A 27,245-nucleotide genomic window follows, 5' to 3' on the forward strand; every position below is an offset into this window, starting at 1 on the left:
TTAAACAATGGTAGTTTTCAGGGACAGAATGAGTCATTGTTAGGCAGGAACAACAAAGGAAACAAGCAACAATTACAGGTTACTCATGTTTTTCAGATTCTAGTTCAGACTGGTCATTACTGTTGTGGAAAGTCAGTATGGAGGCAGAAGAGTGTACTAGTGGTGCTTTTGTTCAAACAAGTTGCAGTATTGGTAGAGCACAAGCATCTGAATGTCATAAAACAGCATAGGGAACAAAATGTGGCATTTGCTTTGTACTGTATGATCTGGATGAATCAGACCAAGATTTGTTGCTATGGAGATCTGGGATACACCCTGTGGGCACAAGAAGTACAGTTCCAGGAAAATTTAATGTTTGTTATCATCATATGAAAGTGCGTCTGGATAAGTATTCTTTCCTACAAAGAAGTTGTTTTGATCCATTTCAGATTCATAAGAAGACAGTGAAGTGTAACCTCAGAGAAATTGATATAAAATCAGTATTGAAAGCGAATCGGTGCATGAGGCTTAACATGAAACCAGGGCAAAAGTTATGTTCCAGGTCTGTTACACTGCTAAAAAATGAAGAATATTCTGGTTATTTACATGACCGTGATGAAGAGTATCAGCCACCTACAACCACAGCGGATGAGCAATTAAATACTTCAATGACTGCTCCTGGTTTGTCTCCCATGAAGACACACAAAGTTGGGAAAAGAGGTAGGCCCAGCTATGGCAGAAGAAAGCTACAAGAAGTTCAAATGGAATTAAAACACAAAATAGCTGACACACTAATGGTGGAAGAGGAAGATTTATCTGCTCCAAAGGAACAGAAATCATGCCAGAAATGCTCTGATTTGGACAAAATTGTGCATGATTTGAAAGGAAAATGTGCCATATCCACACACCAGAAAAAAGTAGCTATTCCTACCCATGCAACTTCCAGCTGGTCTATTGACTACACTGCAAAGGAATTCAATGTTTCTACATATATGGTAAAGCAAGCTAGGAAAATAAAAGCAACCCAGGGAGTGCTTCCACAACTTCAGCAGGCTCAGGGTAAGCAATTGAGTTCAGAAATAAAGGTGCTAGTGTCGGAGTTTTATGAAAATAATGACTACAGCCAAATAATGCCTGGAGAAAACGACTATGTAACAGTGAAAATGGGAAATGTACGTGTACAGATGCAAAAAATACTTTTGTTATGCAACATATCAGAACTATATGTAGAATTCAAGGAAAAGTATCCCAATACCAAACTAGGTTTATCATCTTTTTTCAATCTTCGGTCAAAATGGGTTGCGCCAGTAAGTGCAAGGGGCACACACAATGTTTGTGCACGTGAGACCCATCAAAATGCTAAGCTGATGTTTGCTGCTATAAAGGATTCTGGTCTTGATTACAAAGGTGCAATGAAACTGCTAGTGTGTGACATCAGTTCCTACCAGTGCATGATACACAAGTGTGAAAAGTGTCCTGGTAAGGCAAATCTTGCAAAACACATGGATAACAAACTGGATGGTGAACTCCTTATGGATGACTATGAAGTTGTTTCTTATAAACAATGGACACACATGGATTGCACAAGTCTTGAAACAAACCAAAGTACAGTGGAAGATTTTGTTGAAATGTGTTGTCAAAAAACAGACAAACTGACCACACAGAGTTTCACAGTAACTGCACAATCGGCTCATCTCCAGTTTTGTAAGGATAATTTGAAGCAAAATGAAATTATAGTAATACTATACTTTTCTGAAAATTATGCATTTATAGTTCAAGATGCCATCCAAGAATATCACTTGGACAGCAGTCAAGCAACTCTCCAGCCATTTGCGATTTACTATAGAGGTGAATCAGGTGATGTGTCTGTCATGAACCTGTGCATTTTTAGTGATGCCATTGCAGTTCATGCCCACACTCGCACTGCCATGACATATGTGAAAACAAGCTGCCGCACATACATTTTGCGAAATACTTAAGTGATGGGGCAGCTAGTCAGTACAAAAACTGTAAAAATCTCAAAAATTTATGCATGCATTACCATGATTTTCAGATTCACGCAGAATGGAATTTTTTCACAAGTCACGGTAAAAATGTATGTGATGGTATTGGTGCTACCATTAATCGCATGGCATCACGAGCTAGTCTGCAGCACCCTACAGAAGGTCACATCCTAACACCTCTTCAGTTATTTACCTGGGTATGGAAAAATATCTCGGGCATACAATCATTCTATGTTTCGAAAGATGAGGTGAAATCAGTCGAAGAGTTGCTACTAAGCAGACTAGAACATGTTAAAACCGTTGCAAGCACAAGGAGCCATTATCACTTCTCTCCAGCGGACTCTGACAATGTGCAGATGAGCAGACTGTCCAGTTATAATTATAGGTTCATGCACAACATGTGTCTTCACATTGCGTCTGACTCAGGATTCAGAAGCAAAAGCAGCAACATACAACCAGGTTGTTATGTTATTGCTGTTTATGATGACAAATGGTACTTAGGACGTGTTGCAGAGTGCTGTGAAGCAGAAGGTGATGTATTTGTGAACTTCATGGCACCAGCAGGACCAGCAAGATCATTTCATTGGCCACATTTGGCAGACAGGTGTTGGATTCCTTTTGAAAATATTCTTATGACAGTTCCAGTTCCTACCACAGTGTCAGGAAGACAGTGCAATTTGCCCCTCAATGTACAGAGTACAGTAGCTAAAGTGTGGTGAGAACTTCTGTTCGAAGCACAATCGACTGGTTTTTATCAGTTAAGGTGCAGTAAACATTAATGATAGGTTGTGTTAATCTGTCTATATGTTGTTACTTAGTGATTAAACAGTTGTGGTAGAGGATAAGAAGAGGCAGAACAGTTTACGATATGTTTTTACAAAATTGTGTTGTGGAATAATGGCCACATCACCAAATACACCTGTCAACTTCCATTGTAAACAAATGTCTTGCAGTAACATGCTGAAATTTTGAGATATGTATCATTATGGTCTACTTAAGCAATGTGTGAAATTTGGCTTGGATACCACTTGTCCCTTTTGTGCTACCCCACTTAAAAATCCACGTTTTTCAGGTAATTTGTCAAATTTTGTATTTTCTTGTGCATGTAACTCAGTTTTTGCAACTGATATGGGCATGATAAGTTCTGTGTGTGTTTTGGCCACATTAAGCTTACCACAAAAAATTTATACCCTTTTTGAGTAAATTATATTTGGCATAGAGGGCGCCTACAGTGTGTGTCTTTTAACATATTACATATTTTTAATCACATTTTGGAATTTTTTTATTTTCCCTCAGAAATATGTTGTTGGTGTTTTGATTCATAGGGTGCATGTTCTAAATGAATGTTACTAGATTGTAAAAATTTCACTGGACTGTGTGGAATAGTTCCAAAGTTATTAAGACCTGAAGTTGGGTCTGAAGATAGATTACCAGATGCAGGTTGCAATTTCCGGGTCACGCCATCTTCTTTCACAAGTCATAATTCTGGAACTAATTGGCAGGGGAAACTAATACTTTGTACACGAGTGTTCCACACATGGTAGAATTAGTGTACTGAATTTCAGTCGAATCTGAGATAATGAGCTCGATCCCCTGGTTGAACTGACATGGAAGGACCCATTACACAATCCACACGTTCTTGCATTGCTAAAGGTAGTAGATTAAACAATGGAAACTCCATGTAGGAATATCAACAATGTAGGAAAAGATAGATTGCTACTTACTGTAAAGAAGGCACAGTTGCAGACAGACACAATTAAAGTGTAAGTCTTCTTTTAATGGTGCCTGCCTGTAACTTAACGTGTCTTCTTTACAGTAAGTAGTAATTTATCTTTTCCTACATTTTTAATGTAATAGATTTTTTGGAACCCATGTTGGCTTCTGGCTATGATATTCTGTGACATGAAGAAGCTTATTAGTCTGTTATACAGAATGCTTACAAAGACTTTAGACATTACTAGAATAATACTAACAGGTCTGCAGTTTTCAGGTTCTGTAGTGTCACCTTTTTTGTACAGTGGTGCCACCCTACCAAGTTTTAAACTATCTGAATACAGTCCTTCTGTCATTGCTTCATTAACCATTTTGCTCAAGCTTTAATGAAGAACTTGCATGAAATTTTAGTAATGTTATTTGACATACTGTAGATGTCGTGTGTCTTGGTGTTTTTCATCTTGTTTATGATTCTCATTACTCCTCCTTCACTTGTTGGATTCAGCTATATAAAATTTCATAGTGGATGTCTTTTCTCTGATGAAGCATTCATATCACTTTTAGTTAGAGATGACAGACATATCCTTTGTTAGATTTTTGCACACATGTATAAACACTTAATGCTGTGGCTATAGTTTCTGGGTTTCCCTGTTGTGAATTTTCCCATCTGATTTCTTTGGACCTATTATTTTTTATGTTGCCTTTTCCTGTTGCCTTTATGATTATCCATACTATTGTTTTGCTGTGTTGTCAGAGTTTGTAATGTCCTGTTTAACGTCCATTTTCTTTGCGGTAGATTTTACTCTGGTGTAGATTTTTTATATTCTTTATAGTAACATTTTAAATGCAAACAGTTAGTTATATATTTAATTGTTCTGTGCTGAGTCACAGAAAGTCATATCAAAAAGACTGTCACAAAATAAGCTTTTGGCCAACAAGGCCTTTGTCAAAAACAAGACACTTGGCTTCAGCTACCAGAGGCCATGGTCATGTGTGCAAGTTGTGTTTGCGTGAGTGTATGTGTGTGTCTGTCGTCTATTTTTGACAAAGGCTTTCTGGCTGAAAGCTTTATTTTGTGGCAGTCGTTTTGTGCCTATCTGCAACTCAGCATCTCTTCTATATAGTGAGTAGCAACTATCCTTTTCATAATATTGTTACATTTCATCCTGGATTTTCCATTGTTTAATTGTTCTGTGAAGTGCTTTTTCTTTTCCTTGAAACAATGATGCCCTTTGAAATTCATTTGTTCTGTCTTTCTTTATTTGTTACACATCTATTTTTGATAGGTGATGTCTCCTTAATATGTTCACAATATTTGACTATGAAGAAGCCAAAACTTCATGCATTTCCTTTTCACTTTGAATTTCATTCCAGCTTTCTTTAGCCAAATTGTGACTGAAGGTATTTACATTTTTGTCATGCATTTATTGATCTTTAACGTAGACTTTCCTGGGGTTCAAACTTGTGCTACTGAGATTATTTCTCCATTATGATCAGACAGGTAGTTTACAGTTTTACTATTAATTTATAGTTTTATGCCTGTATATTGGTGATCATGTAACCCATAGTAGAAGCACTGTTTGTAGTAATTCTGACATAGTCATTGACTGTGTTACGCAAATTGTATGAGATCAGGAGTGAACAAAGATCCTCTTTCAGTTTCAATACCTCATTATAATCAGTGTTGAGGTCACCACAGTGTACAATTTTCTTATTTCCTTTACAACTGCTAGCCTTATTTAACAATCTACCTAATTTAGTTAAAAATGACTTGGGACTACTGTCAGGTGAACCATAGACATTGATGATGATATAAGTTTTATTTTGAACTACAATTTCAGTTGCTGAACGCTCAAAAACTTTTTCAGCACTGTATTTTACTAGATTGACTCTGGTCTTTAACATGTTTGCAAGCCATTTTTTAACATATATGTAGCTGCCCCCATTTCTGTTATGTGACCTACAGAAGTGTGATGCTACTGAATAGTTCTGTGGATTGCACAAAGGTATTACCTGCCCATGGAACCAGTGTTCAGTGAAACACACCACTGTGTGTCTATCATCATCACTCAATAGTGCTTCTGCACTTACAAGTTTACTTCTTAAGGGCTGAATGTTGTGGTGCATGCTTGATAGATTGTTTTATTAGTTTTCACATTGGTATTTTCCTTTGGGTTTCCCATAAAACGGTATGTCATGGCTTCTCATCAGCCACCTATCAAGATATATTAGTTTTATTTCTGCACTGTTTTCATGTAGAGTGTATTGTTCAGATTTCTTATGTATAGAGTTTTGATTATTTTCATGAAGGCATGATGTTGTGATTTTTCTGTGTTGAGTGAACTTTGTCCTGTTTTTTATTATTTGTGGATACCTGGAGGAAATCTTTTCTTTGCCTAGCCTATTGATATGCAGTCCATGGATATTAAAATACAATCTCATTAGTCTCTCAGTTTCAAAATTAAAAGCTGCTCTGCATTTGTTGAAATTGGAGTTACCTACATAGGAGACAAGTATTCTATTAAATAAATAAATACTTTTATTTAGTTCTGGTGTGTCATGCCTGTTTGGTATTGTACCAAAAATTACATTAATCTTATGATTAATGGAGAAAGTACTTAGATTAGATTAGATTAGATTAATACTTGTTCCATAGATCATGAATACGACACTTCGTAATGATGTGGAACGTGTCAGGTTAATAAAAGATGTCTGTACAAGAAATTACATTACACAAAATATTCCATGACACTAATGATTAAGTTGTTTTTTTTTTTTTTTTTTTTTTTTTTTTTTTTTACTTTATATCTAAAAATTCAGCCAATGAGTAGAAGGAGTTGTCATCTAGAAATTCTTTTAATTTATTTTTAAATGTTAGTTGGCTATCTGTCAGGCTTTTGATGCTGTTTGGTAGGTGCCCAAAGACTTTTGTGGCAGCATAATTTACCCCTTTCTGTGCCAAAGTCAGATTTAACCCTGCATAGTGAAGATCATCCTTTCTCCTGGTGTTATAGGTATGCACACTGCTATTACTTTTGAATTGGGTTGGATTATTATCAACAAATTTCATAAGGGAATATATATACTGTGAGGTTACTGTGAGGATCCCTAGATCCTTAAATAGATGTCTGCAGGATGACCGTGGGTGGGCTCCAGCAATTATTCTGATTACACGTTTTTGTGCAATGAATACTTTTCTACTCAACGATGAATTACCCCAGAATATGATGCCATACGAAAGCAGTGAATGAAAGTAGGCATAGTAAGCTAATTTACTGAGATTCTTATCACCAAAATTTGCAATAACCCTAATAGCATACGTAGCTGAACTCAGACGTTTCAGCAGACCATCAATGTGTTGCTTCCAGTTTAACCTCTCATCAATGGACACACCTAAAAATTTTGAAAATTCTACCTTAGCTACAGACTTCTGTTCAAATTCTATATTTATTACTGGAGTTTTGCCATTTACTGTACGGAACTGTATATACTGTGTTTTATCAAAATTTAAAGAGAGTCCGTTTGCTGAGAACCACTTAATAATTTTGTGAAAAACATCATTTACAATTACATCACTTAGTTCTTGGTTTTTGGATGTTATTACTATACTTGTATCATCAGCAAAAAGAACTAACTTTGCATCTTCATCAATGTGGAATGGTAAGTCATTAATGTATATCAAGAACAGTAAAGGACCTAAGACCGAACCCTGTGGGACCCCGTGCTTGATAGCACCCCAGTTTGAGGAATCAGCTGTTTTAACATTACACGAACCACTTATTTCAACTTTCTGCATTCTTCCAGTTAAGTATGAATTAAACCATTTGTGCACTGCCCCACTCAAACCATAATGATTTAGCTTATCTAAAAGAATTCCATGATTTACACAATCAAAGGCCTTTGAGAGATCACAAAAAATACCAATGGGTGATGTCCGGTTATTCAGAGCATTTAATATTTGACTGCAATGTTTGTAATACTGCTGCGGTTAAAAGTGTTGTCAGTGCCATTTGTTCCCACTATAACTATTACTGTATTCTTTTGATCGAAGTCTTCAGTCAGTTTTATTACGTTTTTTGTCACCTCATATAATGGCGCACCTGCCTTTATGCTACTTCGCTCTGCATGTGTATCATCTGGTTCAAAGCTAATCAAATATTGTGAATACCTTCTATGACTATCCATTAGCACAAGAATTCTTTTCTTCTGTGTCTCGGACATTTCTGTGGGTTCTTTTGTGAATACAGTGCATTCTTCAGTGTGAATGCAGTTTGGAATGGTTTTTTTTTTTTTTTTTTTTTTTTTTTTGTTAGCTCCCATAGCAGCATATGACATTTAGGCACTTCATTTTTTCAGTACTATCCTTGCTATGATAAGTAATTGTAAGTGGATATCAAGTTCTTTATCACTATTTCCTTGTTTGACACACTCATCAAACATTGTAGCAGGCTCTGCTTCATGTTCTAATGCATTTTCTTTGAATGTCATGGCAGTTCGTTTGTATATGGATTGTGGCAGTATATACAGAGAAATTTTGTTGACTAGCCATAATGAACTGTAGAAAGGCTGGGACAATATTTCCACTTGGTGTAACGAATGGCAGCTCTCTATAAATATGCATAAGGATAAGATAACACCCAGAACAAAGAGAAAGAACAATGTACTATCAGGTTACAAGATCTGTTGTGGATATACGAAGTAAACTACATTATTTATATATTTAGGCATTATTTTAAGAAATGATATAAAATGGGGTTAACATAGACATGGTGAAAGGCCAACACAGATTTGTTGAAATGGCTCTGGGAATGAGCAGAGTATCTGTAAAGGACATTGCTTACAGGATATTAATGCAATCAGTTCTAGTTAACTTTTTCACTGTTTGAATGCATTTCACGCCTTTAGTCAAGCCTTCATAATGTTTCTAGAGACATCTACATCTACTTATCTGTATACAGACTCTGCAAGAAAACATACAATGTGTGGCAGAGGGTACCCTGTACCACAAGAAGTCATTTCCTGTTCCACTCACAGATACAGCGAGGGAAAAATAACTGTTTGTATGGCTCCATATGAGCCCTAATTTCTTGCATCTTATCTTTATGGTCCCTATGCAAAATGTATGTTGGCAGCAGTCAGATTATTCTGCAGTTAGCTTCAAATGCCCATTCTCTAAAGTTTCTTAGTAGCATTCTTCAAAATGAATGTGTTTTCTCCTCCAAGGATTCCTACCTGAGCTCCCAAAGTGTATCCATAACACTTCCATGCTGATGGAACCTACTAATAACAAATGTAGCAGCTCACTTCTGAATTGCTTCGATACCTTCTTTCAACCTGACCTGCTACGGATCCCAAACATTCAAGCATTACTCAAGAATAGGCCACACTGGCATCCAATATGCAGTCTCCTTTACAGATGAACAACACTTTCCTAAAATTCTACCAGTAAACCAGAGTCAACCATTTGCCCTGCCTACCACAGCCCTCACATGCTCATTCCATTTTATATTGTTTCACAATGTTATGCCTAGATATTTAAATGACTTGATTGTGTCAAACAGGGTACTAGTAATATTGTATCTGAACCTTAAGGATTTGTTCTTCCTACACCACTGCATTAACTTACATTTTGCCACATTAAAAGCCAGAGACGTATGCTGCTTTGATCAAACATAGAGTGGAGGTGGCTAAGCACTGCTGATAAGCTCTCTGTATCTGAGATAGCTGTTGTTTGTAATACACAGCTCGTAGATATGGGTCGTTGTGTGTAGGATCATGAAACACACAGTGACACTAGGAGTCATCTTCTTTCTGTGAACCATGATATCCAGAAATGGAAGGTCCCCATTTTCATGGTGAAGCAGGTGCTTGGGGAGAGTAAAGATGTTACAAACATGAAGGAAGCATTGCTGTTCCATGTGGCCAGAACAGACAGATAATGTCTACATAGCTCCAAAAACATTCTGGTTTCAAAACCGCTGGCTGGAGTGCTTTGTCCTTGAAGTCTTACATTAATGGCTCAATTGCTATCCAAAGCAATACTGTTAAGTTTGCTCAAAATACTTGTGATTAAAAAAGTAACTTGAGATAAGCACATATTTTAAAACAGGGTGTGTACGCTCCGGGAAATCAGGGAAAAACCCAGGAATTTTTTCATCCGGGAGAAAACTGGGGAAAACCCGGGAGTTTTTAAGAATTCTGGGAATGTTTTGATGTTTTAGTTTTCAGTTAAATTTTTGTAGTTTTGACTGGTAAGAACTGATACTCTCACAAAGAATTTTACTTTAGGCCATTACTGCAATGTAATACTGCAGCAATAAAATGCAAACCAGGAGGGGAAAATAAATAAATAAATAAAAGCCTAAGTTGCAAAGGAAATGCACCATTTACAACAACAAAACACAGTACACACATGAGGGCCTGCCCACAGCAAAATGTGTTGAAGGCTTTAGGATGAAGACTGCAATAATTCATAACAACAAACTGCTTCCAGTGGTCGTGACATCACAACGGTTAACATTAGGTTTGTTTGAGAAGTTGCCAGTGGGCTTATGCACGTGCGCAGTTGAGTCGCATATGAGCAGTATCTTCTCATGCTTCTGGCTACTTGAAGTGTGGCTGTTGCTGTATCCAAGGTAACCAGACACGAGCTGTATAGCAGTAGAAAGAAGTAGCCAGATGCTACCCACAAACATTTCTCTGACACGCCCAAGTTCCAGATTCGCGCATGCGCAGAGCAGCTAGAGTTGTAGCGGTATGAGGGCTAGTCTCCATGTGAACCGTGATTACATTTAGTTTACTGTTTCCTCTTGGTTGCAGCTCTCAAAAACAAAACAGATTTCTGTAGCCAGGAGCTATAAAGGGAATTAAAATATTAACATAATTATGGAAGGCTAAAATATGTCATTAGTCTCAGTTTTCTGATTTTATTTTATTTCCAGGTTTTTGGGAGTCAGGTATTGATTGCCTTACAGAACATGAAGTTATTTTTGTCGATTTGGTAAACAAATTTGTCATTAATTAATCTTATGTTATGAGCTACACTATTTGAAACTGGGCCAGTGTTGCACACAATATCCTGTACTATAAAGTTAGTGTTGTCAGCAAACAGAAATATTTTAGAGTTACCCGTAATACTAGACGGCATATATCATTTATATAAATAAGTAATAGGAGTGGCCCCAACACCTGGGGCACTCCCACCCCCCCCCCCCCCCCCCCCGCCCCCCTCTACCCCTTGTAACATGAGACACAATTGAGGTCGAATGGATGAAGATACAGCTACAGTAGTTTGGTGTGAGTCATAAGTCATAAGCTTTACCAAGTAGCCATTGTTATGTCCATATTTATACATGTATCCTTCCTTTTTTACGTGCTTTGTCTGGTTTGAATCGATTGCTTATTTTGCTTTGATCTGATAAGTGCCGTTATCTTCGTTATAAGTGTTTAGGTCGCTCCAAGCTGAAAATGCATTATTGTACTGTGGCATGCATTGTTTGTCACATTGTGAAAATGAGTGCTTATGACCTGTCGCCGCTCGCGACATGGCTTGCTATTGTGCGCGTTCCGCAGCTTACAGTAAAAAAAAAAAAAAGAGAGAGAGAGAGAGAGAGAGAGAGAGAGAGAGAGAGAGAGAGAGAGAGAGGAATTTTCTCATAGGTGAAACAATGGCAAGAGACTTCTATTTGTTATTAGGCCTACTTATACTGCAGCTTTCTTTGTTAATGATCAACAAGAACCAAATAATAGACTGCGTATGATAGATGTTTTGAACGGGAGTTTTGCGAAAAATTTTCTAAGTTTGAAAATCTTTGCAGACGCCTCTTTAGCCCATTACATTTTGCACAGAAATTAGATTCATCTTAGATTTCAAAATCTAGTCAGTTGCCCTGCTTCATTTCTGATTGTATCACTATTCAACATTAGAATAATAGGAATATAAACATGACATGGTATGTATATTCTTCCGCATTTGCTGTTGTCTTGCTCTAGTTTCGTAGTTTATCAGGCAAACAGGATTTAAATGAGATAGCAGCAGACACGAAAGAATACATGGCATAATGTTTACATTCTTCTACCTTTTCTTTTAATTTATTTACTGACACAGAGGTTTTGGCGCCAGTATTTATCTTTGTGCCTGCAAAGCATGCCTGTGTAGTGCTAAAATAAGTTTCTTATAGTGGCACCTACCAAAATTTTTCAGAACTTCTGCTTACTTTGCACTCAATTCTAAGCCGCAAGCAGTTTTTTGGATTACAAAAACCAGAAAAAAAGTGCGGCTTGGATTCGAATAAATACGGTACTGACCTTTTGCTGTCTGTTGCTAAAGTAAGAGGTGAACCAATTGTGAGATACTCCCCGTATTCCATAATAGTTCAACTTCTGGAGCAATATTTTGTGATCAACACAATCAAATGCCTTAGTTAAATAAAAAAAATATGCCTACCATTCAAAACCTTTTGTTTAACCCATCCAGTACCCCACAGAGAAAAGAGAATATAGCATTTTCAGTTATTCACCAATGTACATTTGATAGCAAATCATGTGATATAAAATGATTGATTATGCTTACCTACACAGCCTTTTCAATAACTTTAGCAAGCACTGATGGTATAGAAATAGATCTAAAATTTTCTGCATTATCCCTTTCTCCCTTTTTATAAAACGGCTTTCCTACTGAGTACTTTAATCGTTTAGGAAACTGACCATTCCTAAAGGAAAAATTACAAATATGGCTAAATACAGGGCTAATATGCCCATCTCAGTTCTTTAATGTTCTGCTAAGCGCTCCATCATATCCATGAGAGTCCTTAGCCTTCAGCGATTTAAGTACTGATTCAATCTCCCCCTTGTCTGTATCACAGAGTAGTATTTCAGACATCAATCTCAGAAAGGCATTTGCCAAGAAAGTTATATGATTCCCTGTAGAAACTATAAATTTTTATTTAATTCACAAGCAATGCTCAGAAAATGATTGTTAAAACTGTACATATATCTGGTTTATCAGTAACAGAAATATTTTTACTGCAACCTGACTTTATATCGTCAACGTTGTGCTGCTGACCAGGCACTTCCTTCACAACTGACCACATGGTTTTAATTTTTTCCTGTGAATCTGCTATTCTATTTGCAGACCACATTTTAAGCACCTTACAATACTGTTTGTAATAGGCTACTGTAGCTTGATTGTGACTACTTGTAACATTTTGATATAATTCCTGCTTTATTCTACATGATATCCTTATCCCACTAGTCAGCCACCCAGGCTGCCTATTACTGCTAGTACCCCGTTTAGAACACTCCAGTGGAAAGCAACACTAAAACAGCATGAGAAGTATGTTACTGGCACTATAAACATCCTACCACTCCTGTTCCTTGACAAGGTTTAAAAAACTCTCAAGTGCTGTTGGATTAACTTTCTTACATAGTTTGTAATTATATGTGACATTTGTTTAAGTACAAAAGCCTTTTAGTGTTAAAATTTGTGCATCATGGTCTGAAAGGCCATTCATCCTTTTACTAACAGGATGACCATCTAGTAATGAAGAATGAATGAAAATATTGTCTATGGCCGTGCTACTGTTCCCTACTCAGAAAAATCACAGTCTGCCTCAGAGCATATGAATTTACAAGATCTAGCAGCATCCTTTTGCTTGCACCATCATATACACAAGTTATATTGAAGCCTCCACATAAAACTAATTTCTGGTACTTCCTTTGAAGTGAATCAAGAACTCTCTCTAGCTTGAGCGGAAATGCTCTGAAGTCAGAGTTAGGGGACCTATAAACAACAACAATTAGAAGTTTAGTTTCACTATATTCAACTGCCACGGCACAACATTCAAATATCTGTTCAGTGTAGGGCCATGATACGTCTATGGACTCAAATGGAATACTGCTTTTTATGTACATAGCCACTCCCCCATCCCGCAAGGAACTTCTTGAAAAACAGCCAGCTAATCTGTGTCCTGGTAAAGGAAGCCTGTGAATTGTCAAGTTATTTAAGTGGTGCTCCAATATACTATTAATTTTAGAGTCAACATCTATAAGCAGTTCACTAACTTTATCTCTAAGACCTCTTATATTTTGATGAAATATGCTAATTCCTTGTTTAATTGGAAACATAACGTCCTCTGAAGGTGAGCCCTTAGGTATAGCTGCTTAAAGGAAGTCCCTCTAACTGTCAGCTGACTTCAGTCTAAAAAAAAGGTGCAGCTCTAACATCAACTACTACAGGAATTTTTCCATGAGTGATCCCACCACCACCCACTACACTGTCACCTATAAGCTTTGCCAGCCTCCCCTTCTCATACCTATTGAGGTGCAGGCCGTGCCTAGTGAAACCCGATCTACTGATAGACCCAACTGGCACTACTGAAATGTGACCCATGCCCTCTGCCATGAGCATCCTCTCCAGCACCATGTTAACGTGCCTAACAGCCGCATCAAGATGAGGCCGATCATGATGCTGAAACAGTTGCACAAAATGCACATTAGTGCCGCCAGTATGATTAGCTACCTTTTGACAGGTCACCATCTACGTCATATTCCCTATCCCTATCAAGACTATTTACTACTCCATCCACTATCACTACCTAATCCTCCTCCGTAAAATTCCTCCATAACTCCCCTATGCTGTCAGTCACGTGAGCCAACTCTGCATTAGGTTTCACAATGCTGGTGACCTGGTACTCACTCCCCAACACTTTCTGGAACTACTGGCACACACCTCTACCATGTGAACTACCTAGCAACAGAACCTTCTTCTTTCTGTTGGACTTTACAACTGACCTAGGCCTCCTAACTGCTGAGGACTGCTTCATGTTCCCTACATCTACAGCTACAAGAGGCTCCTCTCCACTCAACTCTGACAGTTGGTCAAATCTACTGCGTACACACAAAGTAAAACTGTCTGAATACCACCTCCTCCTCCTAGCTGCCTTCTTGCCAATTGCCAGTTCCCATTCTCCACCACCTTTCACACTCCTCAACTTACCTAGTTCCTCCTTTGTGCATTGTAACTGCACCTGAAGGGCACAGATCTTGTACTCCTGCTCCTCTATTTCTACTACAGACTATGCGTCCCAAGAGAGGATCTCGCTAGAATGCACACTGGCTTCCCCACTGCATTCCCCCAATGAAAATACTTTGAACATATCCCACCCATAACCCACTACTCATCAACCTATGATAGAGCCCAAACTTCTCACTTGTGGTAAAATTTTACAGTTTCCGGAAAAAAAAAACTATACATCTGTGTTACCTAAGTTCAGTTTCACCAGTAGAACTATTTATAGAACTAACAGTAGCAATCTCAAAATTCTCTGTCTACTAAGAAAGCAACTCCTTGTATAAATACTACTACACCACAGCTAATACCATTACCAACAAAACTTCACAAAATTATTAGCTAAAACCAAAAATTCAAGTGGCCACTGAAGCACTCAATGAAGTTAAAACACTAAATCAATATTTTACTGAAATATTGCCACTTGAAACAATAAGAAACATCAGCTGAAAACTAAAGCAAGAAATTTACTAAAAGACTTCAACACACAGAAAACTGTTATTGGGATTTGCGCAGCTGAATAAGTATTAAGGAGAAAAAAGGACATTCAAGAACAAAAAAATTTACAGCGAACACAACAGAATAATTAGCGCACACAAAGAGTGTTAGACAATGCCAAAGAGGTCTATTTTACACAGTGCACTTTGCGCCATCACACATGAAATATATTGTTCACACAGTTCCAACACCCCTCCTTGAACTTATATTTTGTGTGTTGCTTCCACAAGATAGACCAAATAGTCCCACAAACTTCTCCCTTTCCAAGGGTTTGGTCAGAAGGTCAGCTAACATGTCTTCTGTGCGCAGATAGTCCACGGCATTGTTCTGTCGCTCTATGTGGTCCCAAATGAAATGGTGCTGTATATCAATATGCTTTGTCCTAGCACTAGTAACATCATTTTTAGCTAGGTTTATTTCTCCCTTATTGTCACAGAAGATTGTTGTATGTTCCTCAATTAAATTGGGTTCTGTTTCACTTATTAATGTTTGTAGCCATAATGCTTCCTGTGTGGTGTAAGATAGTGCCATATACTCGGCCTCTACGGTGCTCAATGCAACAGTTTTTTGCTTTTGACAGGGCCATGATGTGAGGCCCCCCATTAATTTAAAACAGCAGCCAGTGGTGAATTATCTGTCTCCCAATTCACTCCCCCAGTCCGCATCGTTATATCCCTCTAGTTTTGCGTTACCATCTCTAAGCTATTTTAACTCATAGTTTGAGGTTCCTCTTAGGTATCGGAATACCCTCTTTACAGCTTTTCCATGCTTTTCCTTTGGGTCTCTGCAATATCTGATCACTGCATTGGTGGCAAAAGCAATGTCGGGTTGTGACGTTTGAGACAAATATAACAGACTCCCTACTGCTTCTAAATAAGGAACATTCTTGTCACATTCTACATCAGTCTCATTTACACTTAACTTCACTCCTACTTCCATTGGAGTACTTATGGATTTGCAATCACTCATGCCAAATTTCTTTAATATTTTTTCGGTGTATGATGATTGACTTATGCTCAGTTTTTGTCTTTCTTCATCCTTAGTAATCTGCATACCTAAATAACGTTTGACTTCTCCCAAAACATGCACCTTAAACTTGGTTTGCAGCTGTTTCTTGAAAATTCTCATTTGGCCTTCACTTTCAGTCAGGATAAAGAAATCGTCCACCCATATCGCCATTATTATTATTTCTTCTTTTCTACCTTTATAGTAAATGCTGGGATCTGCCTTGGATTGCTTCATATTCATATTTATCAGAGTTTCATGTAGACATCGATTCTGGCAACGTCCATTTTGTTTAAGTCCATAAATACTTTTTCTCAAACACCAAATCTTTTTACTTTCTGATCTGGTTTTTATGGCTTCCCTTGGTGGAATGACATATATCTCCTCCTCCAATCTCCCATTTAAATATGCCGTTTTAACATCCATATGATGAATTATTAAATTTCGTTTTACTGCCAAGGCTAAAAGATATCTCAATGATGTATACTTGACTACAGGTGAAAAAGTTTCTTCGTAATCTACCCCTTGATTTTGTGAATATCCTTTTACCACAAGTCTTGCTTTGTACTTTGGTGATGAGCTTTAAGGGTTCTTCAAATTGAATACCCATCTTGCCTGCAGTGGTTTTTTACCTCCTGGCATATCTACCCAATCAAAGGTTCCATTCTGATATAAAGATTCTAATTCTCTCTTCATCGCTTCTTTCCATTCTTGAGAGTTTGAGCCACTCATTGCTTCTTCTGCTGTTCTTGTCTCATCATTAAAAGACTGTGCTGTGTACATCTCAAAATCCGGATATTTCTTCAGTTTTGGTGCTTGAGAAGAACGCTTTACATTTTTTTCTTCATTTTTTTCATCCTCTAACACATTGTCATCATAAATTGTATCCATTTGGCCTTGGCTGTCGTCTTCCTCTTCTTCACTTTCTATTTCCTCACACAAGGTTTCACCCTCTGAACTAGGTGCAGTTGACTTAGTGGTTTTGTTCTCTTTAGAGTCCTTTCTATTTTCAAAGAATATTACATCTCTACTTGTGACAATCTTTTTAGTCAATGGATCCATTAATCGGTAGCCCTTTGAACTTTCACAATAGCCTACAAAAATATACTTTTTAGCTTTCGGATCCCATTTTCCTCTTAGCTGTTTGGGAATATGTGCCATTGCATCACACCCAAAAACCCTTATATTGCTTAGATCAGGTTTCTTTCCTATCCATATCTCATAAGGGGTTCTATTCATTAATGCTTTTGTAGGTGATCTATTGTTCAAATATACAGCTGTTGACACTGCCTCTGCCCAAAAATCTTTGGATAATTTAGCGTCAGTCATCATGGTCCTTGCTTTCTCAACAATGGTCCTATTAGCCCTCTCAGCAACCCCATTTTGAGATGGGCTGTACCTTATGGTAGTTTGATGCCTGATTCCCTTTCCTGCCAGAAGTTTCTTCAATTTCTGGTTAATATATTCTCTCCCATTATCAGACCTGATGATCTTGATCTTCTTTCCCGTCCACCTTTCAACCATATTGCAATATTCCTCAAAGATATCACTCACTTGGTCTTTAGAACTAAGAAAATAAACATGAGTATACCGCGAGTAATCATCAATAAACGTAAGAAAATAATTACTCCCACCTATGGATTCACACTCCATCGGGCCACATACATCTGTGTGGATTAACTGTAAGACTTCTGTGGATTTACTCTTACTAGCCTTGATGGGTAACCTTGCTTGTTTTCCCTTTATACATGTCTCACAAAGATCCTTGGACACACTAAAATTCTGTATTCCTTTTACCATATCCTTTATTATACACATAATCTTTCTATTTAGATGTCCAAGCCTCCGGTGTCATAAAAAACCTTCTGCTCAATATACTGAATCACTAACTTTTTTATGTTTACTGTCAATGGTATCCAACTTAAAAATACCCCTTTCGTTACTTGCTGTAGCTATAACTTCACCACTTTCACTGATTACTCTTGCACCCTGCATGTCAAAAGTGACTGTATTTCCTTTCTTGACAATCTCCCCTACAGACATCAGGTTAGTTGCGACATTTTTCACATAATGAACATTGTGTGCTGTAACCATATCTGATTCACCATTTACACTTACATGTTGATCTAGTTTCCCAGCCAGGTGACACTGGAGCTTGTTGCCATCAACAGTAGATATTCCCATATGAGTCTTATCTTTGATGTCATAAAGAAGTGATTTATCTTTAACAACATGCACAGATGCACCTGAGTCTAAAATCCATTCCATATCACGATTACTCATCCCACCAAAAGAATAAAAACATGAGAGTGCCTCACCTTTGTTATTGGTCCTTATCTCTGGGCTATCAGTAAGAATACCTCTTTTGCTGAGTGTCTGATCTTGGGCTTACTTTTTCTTTGCACTGAGACGCAATGTGTCCCATCTTCTGACATTTATAGCACCTCACCGATTTCTTCTTTTTGTTTTTTGAGTAGAGAGCAGATACACCTTCCTTCTCCAATGTACAACAGCTTGGAGCACTCTTTACGTCCTGCAGGATTTCCACCTTAACATTGTCGCCTGTGATTGGTATACCCGAGCTTTCAAGTCCCATAATCATAGGTGCATACCTTTCGGTTAGACCTGCCAACAGCAGTGCTCCTATCCATTCGTCAGCGATCTCGAATCTGATGTTCTCAGTCAGTTCGACGTGGTTATTATTTTGTTAACGTACTCGTCTACACTCTTACATTTTTTCCAGATGAGTGGTAATTAACTCGCGTAATAATCCTACTTTTCTCGTAAGACCCCCATCCTCGAATGCACTTTGTAAATTGTCCCAGACTTCTTTCGCTGTAGCAGCTTTTTCAACATGAACATAATTCACCGAGTCAATTAGTAATATCAATTTTGATTTTGCTTTCCTATCCATACTTGAATAATTCTGATCTGTGGGTTTCATTGTCCCATCTACCACGTCCCATAGGTTGTCTAAACGTAAATACGCTTCTACTGCGAACTTCCAGGTTGCATAGTTTTCGTGACCTATAAGTCTTTCAATCTGTGGAATTTGTGCCACACTTATTCTTAACAGTAACTTTCTTTTTATTGCTATAAAGAACACCGAAAAACAATGTGGAAAAAAATTGTCATCGTCTTGTAAGGATAACTCGCACTACACATAAATTGGAACTTTTCCAATACTTTCTCCCTACTATTTTATTGATATACTTATTCCAAATGCAGTCTGGGCCCATAACCTATTGGAATTTTCGCATCTGAATAAGTATTAAGAAGAAAAAAGGACATTTTACTAATAACTATATTTGCACATTCAAGAACAAAAAAATTTACAGCGAACACAACAGAATAATTAGCGCACACAAAGAGTGTTAGACAATGCCAAAGAGGTCTATTTTACACAGTGCACTTTGTGCCATCACACACGAAATATATTGTTCACACAATTCCAACAATTGTAAAAAAACACAGCGAGTGAATGTTTCCAAAAGTTTATTAAATTGTTATTTTGCCACAAACTGCACGAAACACCATTGAAAACAATTAAATTTAATAACTGTATAACAGTGCATACATAACTGTGTCAGTACTTTGCTTTATAATTGCCACAGCTACAACTGCATGCCGCAAAATGTAAACACACTACTGAGGCGTGAGGCTTGGATGAATGACGTAAACACACACACACACAAATAAGACACTTGAGTCAATAACACAGGAAGAAAGACTGAGATTAATGAAAATCCACTAATAAGTTACTTTACAGCAAATATTAACACAAATAATCTTTGAAATAAGTAACTGAAGGCTAAAACTTTATAAAATATTGACGAGCAATTCCAACAGCAGTCCGACACATGTGCCGTCACACCACAGCTGTTCCAGCTTAGCTCTTCTTATGTATAAAACAGCTTCAAATGTGTAATTCTTTTACAAATGAGTTACTAAGCTTCAAGTTTGTCAGAAGACATTAGGTTCTCTCATAATGAGAAACACTGCATGAATGTAATTTGTGCTCATATTTCCCTACTAAATGGCTCAAAAGAGGAGCTAGATGTTTTCATTGGGGCTCCTCTATTTCTCAGTATGGGGTGTAGCTGATTTTCTTCATGTATCTCTGGCAGGATGTAAAGTCAATGTAGAGCTGGTACTTGTACCCTTAAACTGTTTTTCATATAAGTGTGGGTGTCTTCTGTTGTACTGCATCTGCTTGATCCTTCTGGAGGCAACTATGAATTTTGCATTAAATCCATCATCTTGCCAAAGTACAGGGTGTTTCAGACAGGACTTTACATCTTTAAAAATTCATACAAATTTATTGAAAGAAGATTTAGAGCTGGATTTAGTGTTATTTTATTGGGAAACACATCAATTTTTTTCCCGTTAAAGTAAAGATGTTGCATGTGGCTCCCATTGGTTATCCTGCCCACATCCCATCTGAAGTCAATTTCTTCCCAAACTCACTGTAGGATTGCAGGTGTAACTTGCTCAATCTGTACAGTTTCAAATGCATATGGTTTCTCAACAAATGCCAAACAGTTTTATTGGGATTTGAAATTCGCGAGATGCGTTCCAGGTCATTTTCGTAGGGCTGTTGACAAAACATTGCCTCACTCGCTCAACAACATCATTAGGTGTGCTTGGATGACCTGATGATTTCCCTGGTCTTACTGAGCACCCTGTTTCTACAAAACATTTGTGCCACTCATAAATTGTAGGCCTACTAGGAAGATCTTTAGCGTACTCAGTACAGAAGTTACGCTGAACTGTTGTCGCCGACTTCGATTCTTTGAACCAAAACACACAAGTAGCATGCTTGGGTCCAGTGAAGGCAGTCATCTTTAATGCAACTGCCACTAGTGCTCCTTGAGGTGCAATTTGGCACTAGCAAAATACTTGAGACAAAACTTTATATATTTCCGTACACTTCAGTCATCTCTGTAGGTACTATGAATTAATTTATATGAATTTTTGAAGTTGTAAAGTCCTTTTTGAAACACCTTGTAAGATGTTGTGCATTTCCCCTGTCACCAAGTGAGATTACCATTTTTGTGTCTTCTCTCAATGTAACGGGGGCAGTTTTCTGTGCTCAGTGGTGACATTCTGCTCACGGTTATTGTGTAAGTGGTGTGACCCCAAGGGAAGAACCATCAGTGTCCTCTTCCTTGGACCCAGAACTGGTACTGGAGCAGACTGAAATTACCATCTCTTCAATCTGTTCCTCTAGCAGTCCTCCAAGAATCCATATCTCATCAACTATGGCATTCTAGCCCTTGCGTGTGTGCATGAATGGTGTGTTTCTCTTTTGCTGATGTAGGCTGTGGCCGAAAGCTTTGTGTGAGTGTCTTTTAATTGTGGCTGTCTGCAACTTAACATGTCTTCTTTACGGTAAGTAGCATTCTGTCTCTCCTACGTTGTTGATACTTCTTGGTGTTGTTGATAACTCAAGACCAGTTCTGTGGGGTAACATTTGCAGTGACTTCTTTCAGCAGCATTTCAACCTCATTGAGTGTAAAATTCTTGTTTGTTTGTGTCATCGTCCCCCCTCCCCCCCTCCTCCTCACCCACCCCTCATTCGCAGGGGCCCATATATACTCAGTCTTATTTATACGCATATGATGTGGAGGAAGCTTTATCGTTAGCCGCTAGTCATCCTTATTATGTGGAGTTACTGGGTTGTAAAGCATGACAAGTTCCATTATACACTCCTGGAAATGGAAAAAAGAACACATTGACACCGGTGTGTCAGACCCACCATACTTGCTCTGGACACTGCTAGAGAGCTGTACAAGCAATGATCACACGCACGGCACAGCGGACACACCAGGAACCACGGTGTTGGCCGTCGAATGGCGCTAGCTGCGCAGCATTTGTGCACCGCCGCCATCAGTGTCAGCCAGTTTGCCGTGGCATACGGAGCTCTATCGCAGTCTTTAACACTGGTAGCATGCCGCGACAGCGTGGACGTGAACCGTATGTGCAGTTGACGGACTTTGAGCGAGGGCGTGTAGTGGGCATGCGGGAGGCCGGGTGGACGTACCGCCGATTTGCTCAACACGTGGGGCCTGAGGTCTCCACAGTACATCGATGTTGTCGCCAGTGGTCGGCGGAAGGTGCACGTGCCCATCGACCTGGGACCGGACTGCAGCGACGCACAGATGCACGCCAAGACCGTAGGATCCTACGCAGTGCCGTAGGGGACCGCACCGCCACTTCCCAGCAAATTAGGGACACTGTTGCTCCTGGGGTATCGGCGAGGACCATTCGCAACCGTCTCCATGAAGCTGGGCTACGGTCCCGCACACTGTTAGGCCGTCTTCCGCTCATGCCCCAACATCGTGCAGCCTGCCTCCAGTGGTGTCGCGACAGGCGGTACATCCAAACCGTCATCGAACCCATCGTTCTACCATTCCTAGACCGGCAAGGGAACTTGCTGTTCCAACAGGACAATGCACGTCCGCATGTATCCCGTGCCACCCAACGTGCTCTAGAAGGTGTAAGTCAACTACCCTGGCCAGCAAGATCTGCGGATCTGTCCCCCATTGAGCATGTTTGGGACTGGATGAAGCGTCGTCTCACGCGGTCTGCACATCCAGCACGAACGCTGGTGCAACTGAGGCGCCAGATGGAAATGGCATGGCAAGCCGTTCCACAGGACTACATCCAGCATCTCTACGATCATCTCCATGGGAGAATAGCAGCCTGCATTGCTGCGAAAGGTGGATATACACTGTACTAGTGCCGACATTGTGCATACTCTGTTGCCTGTGTCTATGTGCCTGCGGTTCTGTCAGTGTGATCATGTGATGTATCTGACCCCAGGAATGTGTCAATAAAGTTTCCCCTTCCTGGGACAATGAATTCGCGGTGTTCTTATTTCAATTTCCAGGAGTGTGTATATATATATATATATATATATATATATATATATATATATATATTAAAAACAAAGATTCCAAGACTTACCAAGCGGGAAAGTGCCGGCAGACAGTCACAATGAACAAAACACACACACACACAGAATTACTAGCTTTCGCAACCGATGGTTGCTTCTTCAAGAAAGAGGGAAGGGAGGGAAAGACGAAAGGATGTGGGTTTTAAGGGAGAGGGTAAGGAGTCATTCCAATCCCGGGAGTGGACCAATCCCGGGAGTGGAAAGACTTCCCTTAGGGGGAAAAAGGACAGGTGTACACTCGCGCGCGCGCGCGCGCCCACACACACACACACACACACACACACACACACACACACACACACACACACACACACATATCCATCTGTACATACACAGACACAGATTTGTGGAGGGTGAGTGAGTAACCATCTCAGCTATTTCCAACAACTTTCGTTTTATTTCCATTCGCCACATAACCGATCATTTTTTAGCAGCTTCCCACAGGTTTAAACGTTATTATTTCTTCATCAAACAATTGTTAGCCTCATTCTCATAACCCACCAGTACACAACCAGTTCTTTGAATGCATTTACACGCATATTTTTCGAGATTTTATTCGAAAATTTTTTTCGAATTTTATTTTTTCGGGAAATTTTTTTCGAAACCTTTCCAACAAACCTCAACCTCCTCTCATTGCACACAGACACAGTCTCTCCCATCTACTCAATCTCCCACTTCCAGCTCCACTCCCCCCAACGCCTCAAAATTCTAGTCAACACAATCTGGAACCACAACACCCCAATTCAGTAGTTAACCTTTCCTCCAAACCCCTCTCCCAATCCGAAATTCTGTCCTATCCAAAGGCCTCACCTTCAGCCCCACTCCCAGGTTCAACCAAACTGCCCTTGTCAAAGATTTACTGTCCTACACTTGTAGTCTCTGCTGGAAATATCACTTTGCCACGAAGAAAAATAATCCTGATCCCACTCCTAATGATCCAACTCCCCAAGACACTATCCAAATTGAACCCTGCCTGGAACAGTTCCATCCTCCATCACAGCGGGACCCACCTCCTCTTCCTCAAAATCACCCTCTCCAAACCTTCCAGGAATTTCTCACTTCCAGTCTTGCCTCTCAATCTTTCTTGAAAAACCTTAATCCTACTCCCAACATCACCACAGCCGAAGCCCAGGCTATCCGTGTTCTGAAAGCTGACCGATCCATCATCATTCTTCCGACTGACAAGGGTTCTACGACCATGTTAACTTGATCGTTGGGAGTATGTGGCTGAGGGATTGCGTCAGCTTTCAGATGACTCTACATACAAAGTTTGCCAAGGTAATCCCATTCCTGATGTCCAGGCGGAGCTTCAAGGACTCCTCAGAACCTTAGGCCCCCTACAAAACCTTTCACCTGACTCCATCAAACTCCTGACTCCACCAACACCTCGCACTCCTACCTTCTACCTACTTCCTAAAATTCACAAACCCAAACATCCTAGCCGCCCCATTGTAGCTGGTTACCAAGCCCCCACAGAACGTATCTCTGCCTACCTAGATCAACACCTTCAACCCATTACATGCAGTCTCCCATCCTTCATCAAAGACACCAACCACTTTCTCGAACGCCTGGAATCCGTATCCAGTCTGTTACCCCTGGAAACCATCCTTGTAACGATTGATGCCACTTCCCTATACACAAATATCCCGTACGTCCAGGGCCTCGCTGCAATGGAGCACTTCCTTTCACGCCGATCACCTGCCACCCTACCTAAAACCTCTTTCCTCGTCACCTTAGCCAGCTTCATCCTGACTCACAACTTCTTCACTTTTGAAGGCCAGACATACCAACAATTAAAGGGAACAGCCATGGGTACCAGGATGGCCCCCTCGTATGCCAACCTATTTATGGGTCGCTTAGAGGAAGCCTTCTTGGTTACCCAAGCCAGCCAACCTAAAGTTTGGTACAGATTTATTGATGACATCTTCATGATCTGGACTCACAGTGAAGAACAACTCCAGAATTTCCTCTCCAACCTCAACTCCTTTGGTTCCATCAGATTCACCTGGTCCTAGTCCAAATCCCATGCCACTTTCCTTGACGTTGACCTCCATCTGTCCAATGGCCAGCTTCACACATCCGTCCACATCAAACCCACCAACAAGCAACAGTACCTCCATTATGACAGCTGCCACCCATTCCATATCAAACGGTCCCTTCCCTACAGCCTAGGCCTTCATGGTAAACGAATCTGCTCCAGTCCTGAATCCCTGAACCATTACACCAACAACCTGAAAACAGCTTTCGCATCCCGCAACTACCCTCCTGACCTGGTACAGAAGCAGACCCAGAACCTCTCACAGAAGAACCCCAAAAGTGCCCCACTTGTGACAGGATACTTCCCAGGACTGGATCAGACTCTGAATGTGGTTCTCCAGGAGGGATACGACTTCCTAAAATCCTGCCCCGAAATGAGATCCATCCTTCATGAAATCCTCCCCACTCCACCAAGAGTGTCTTTCCGCCGTCCACCTAACCTTTGTAACCTCTTGGTTCATCCCTATGAAATCCCCAAACCACCTTCCCTACCCTCTGGCTCCTACCCTTGCAACCGCCCCCGGTGTAAAACCTGTCCTATGCACCCTCCCACCACCACCTACTCCAGTCCTGTAACCCGGAAGGTGTACACAATCAAAGGCAGAGCCATGTGTGAAAGCACCCACGTGATTTACCAACTGACCTGCCTACACTGTGACGCTTTCTATGTGGGAATGACCAGCAACAAACTGTCCATTTGCATGAATGGACACAGGCAGACAGTGTTTGTTGGTAATGGGGATCACCCTGTGGCTAAACATGCCTTGGTGCACGGCCAGCACATCTTGGCACAGTGTTACACCGTCCGAGTTATCTGGATACTTCCTACCAACACCAACCTATCCAAACTCCGGAGTTGGGAACTTGCCCTTCAGTATATCCTCTCTTCTCGATATCCGCCAGGCCTCAATCTCCGCTAATTTCAAGTTGCCGCCACTCATACCTCACCTGTCTTTCAACAACATCTTTGCCTCCACACTTCCGCCTCGACTTACATCTCTGCCCTTACTCTTTGCCTTTAAATATGTCTGCTTGTGTCTGTGTATGTATGGATGGATATGTGTGTGTGTGTGTGTGTGTGTGTGTGTGTGTGTGTGTGTGTGTGTGTGCGCGCGCGCGCGCGAGTATATACCTATCCTTTTTTCCCCCTAAGGTAAGTCTTTCTGCTCCCGGGATTGGAATGACTCCTTACCCTCTCCCTTAAAATCCACATCCTTTCATCTTTCCTTTCCTTCCCTCTTTCCTGACGAAGCAGCCGCCGGTTGCGAAAGCTCGAAATTCTGTGTGTGTGTTTGTGTGTTTTATTCATTGTGCCTATCTACCGGCACTTTCCCGCTTGGTAAGTCTTGGAATCTTTGTTTTTAATATATATATATATATACAGAGGCCTCTGTACTTCCGCCTCGACTGACATCTCTGCCCAAACTCTTTGCCTTTACAAATGTCTGCTTGTGTCTGTGTATGTGCGGATGGATGTGTGTGTGTGTGTGTGTGTGTGTGTGTGTGTGTGTGTGTGTGTGTGTGTGTGTGCACGCGCGAGTGTACACCTGTCCTTTTTTCCCTCTAAGGTAAGTCTTTCCGCTCCCGGGCTTGGAATGACTCCTTACCCTCTCCCTTAAAACCCACATCCTTTCGTCTTTCCCTCTCCTTCCCTCTTTCCTGAAGAAGCAACTGTTGGTTGCGAAAGCTAGAATTTTGTGTGTATGTTTGTGTTTGTTTGTGTGTCTATCGACCTGATATATATATCCATCAGTATGTTTATTAGAACATCACATGCAAATATGAAGTAAATTGGTCAAGAACTTTTTGAGATTTTTGATAACAATGTTAAAAATGTCTTGTCTTTAAATAATAGTATAGACGTATAAGAACCAAGAAGGAACAATAAGAATGGGAAACCGAGAACGAAATGCATGGTTTATAAAGGATTTGAGACAGGGTGCAGTTTTTGCCCCTCATGTTGAATGTCTATACTGAAGAAGCT

At 39.9% G+C, this 27,245-nt stretch overlaps 1 protein-coding gene across 2 annotated transcripts in view; it reads left to right on the top strand.

Annotated features, from left to right (window-relative positions):
• The window catches only part of LOC126281657 (tyrosine-protein kinase Btk29A), a 790,079-nt gene that overhangs the window by 743,299 nt on the left and 19,535 nt on the right, over nt 1-27,245 (top strand). The window lies entirely within an intron of this gene.

The sequence above is a fragment of the Schistocerca gregaria genome, chromosome 7 (genome assembly GCF_023897955.1).
Source record: "Schistocerca gregaria isolate iqSchGreg1 chromosome 7, iqSchGreg1.2, whole genome shotgun sequence".
Lineage (NCBI taxonomy): Eukaryota > Metazoa > Arthropoda > Insecta > Orthoptera > Acrididae > Schistocerca > Schistocerca gregaria.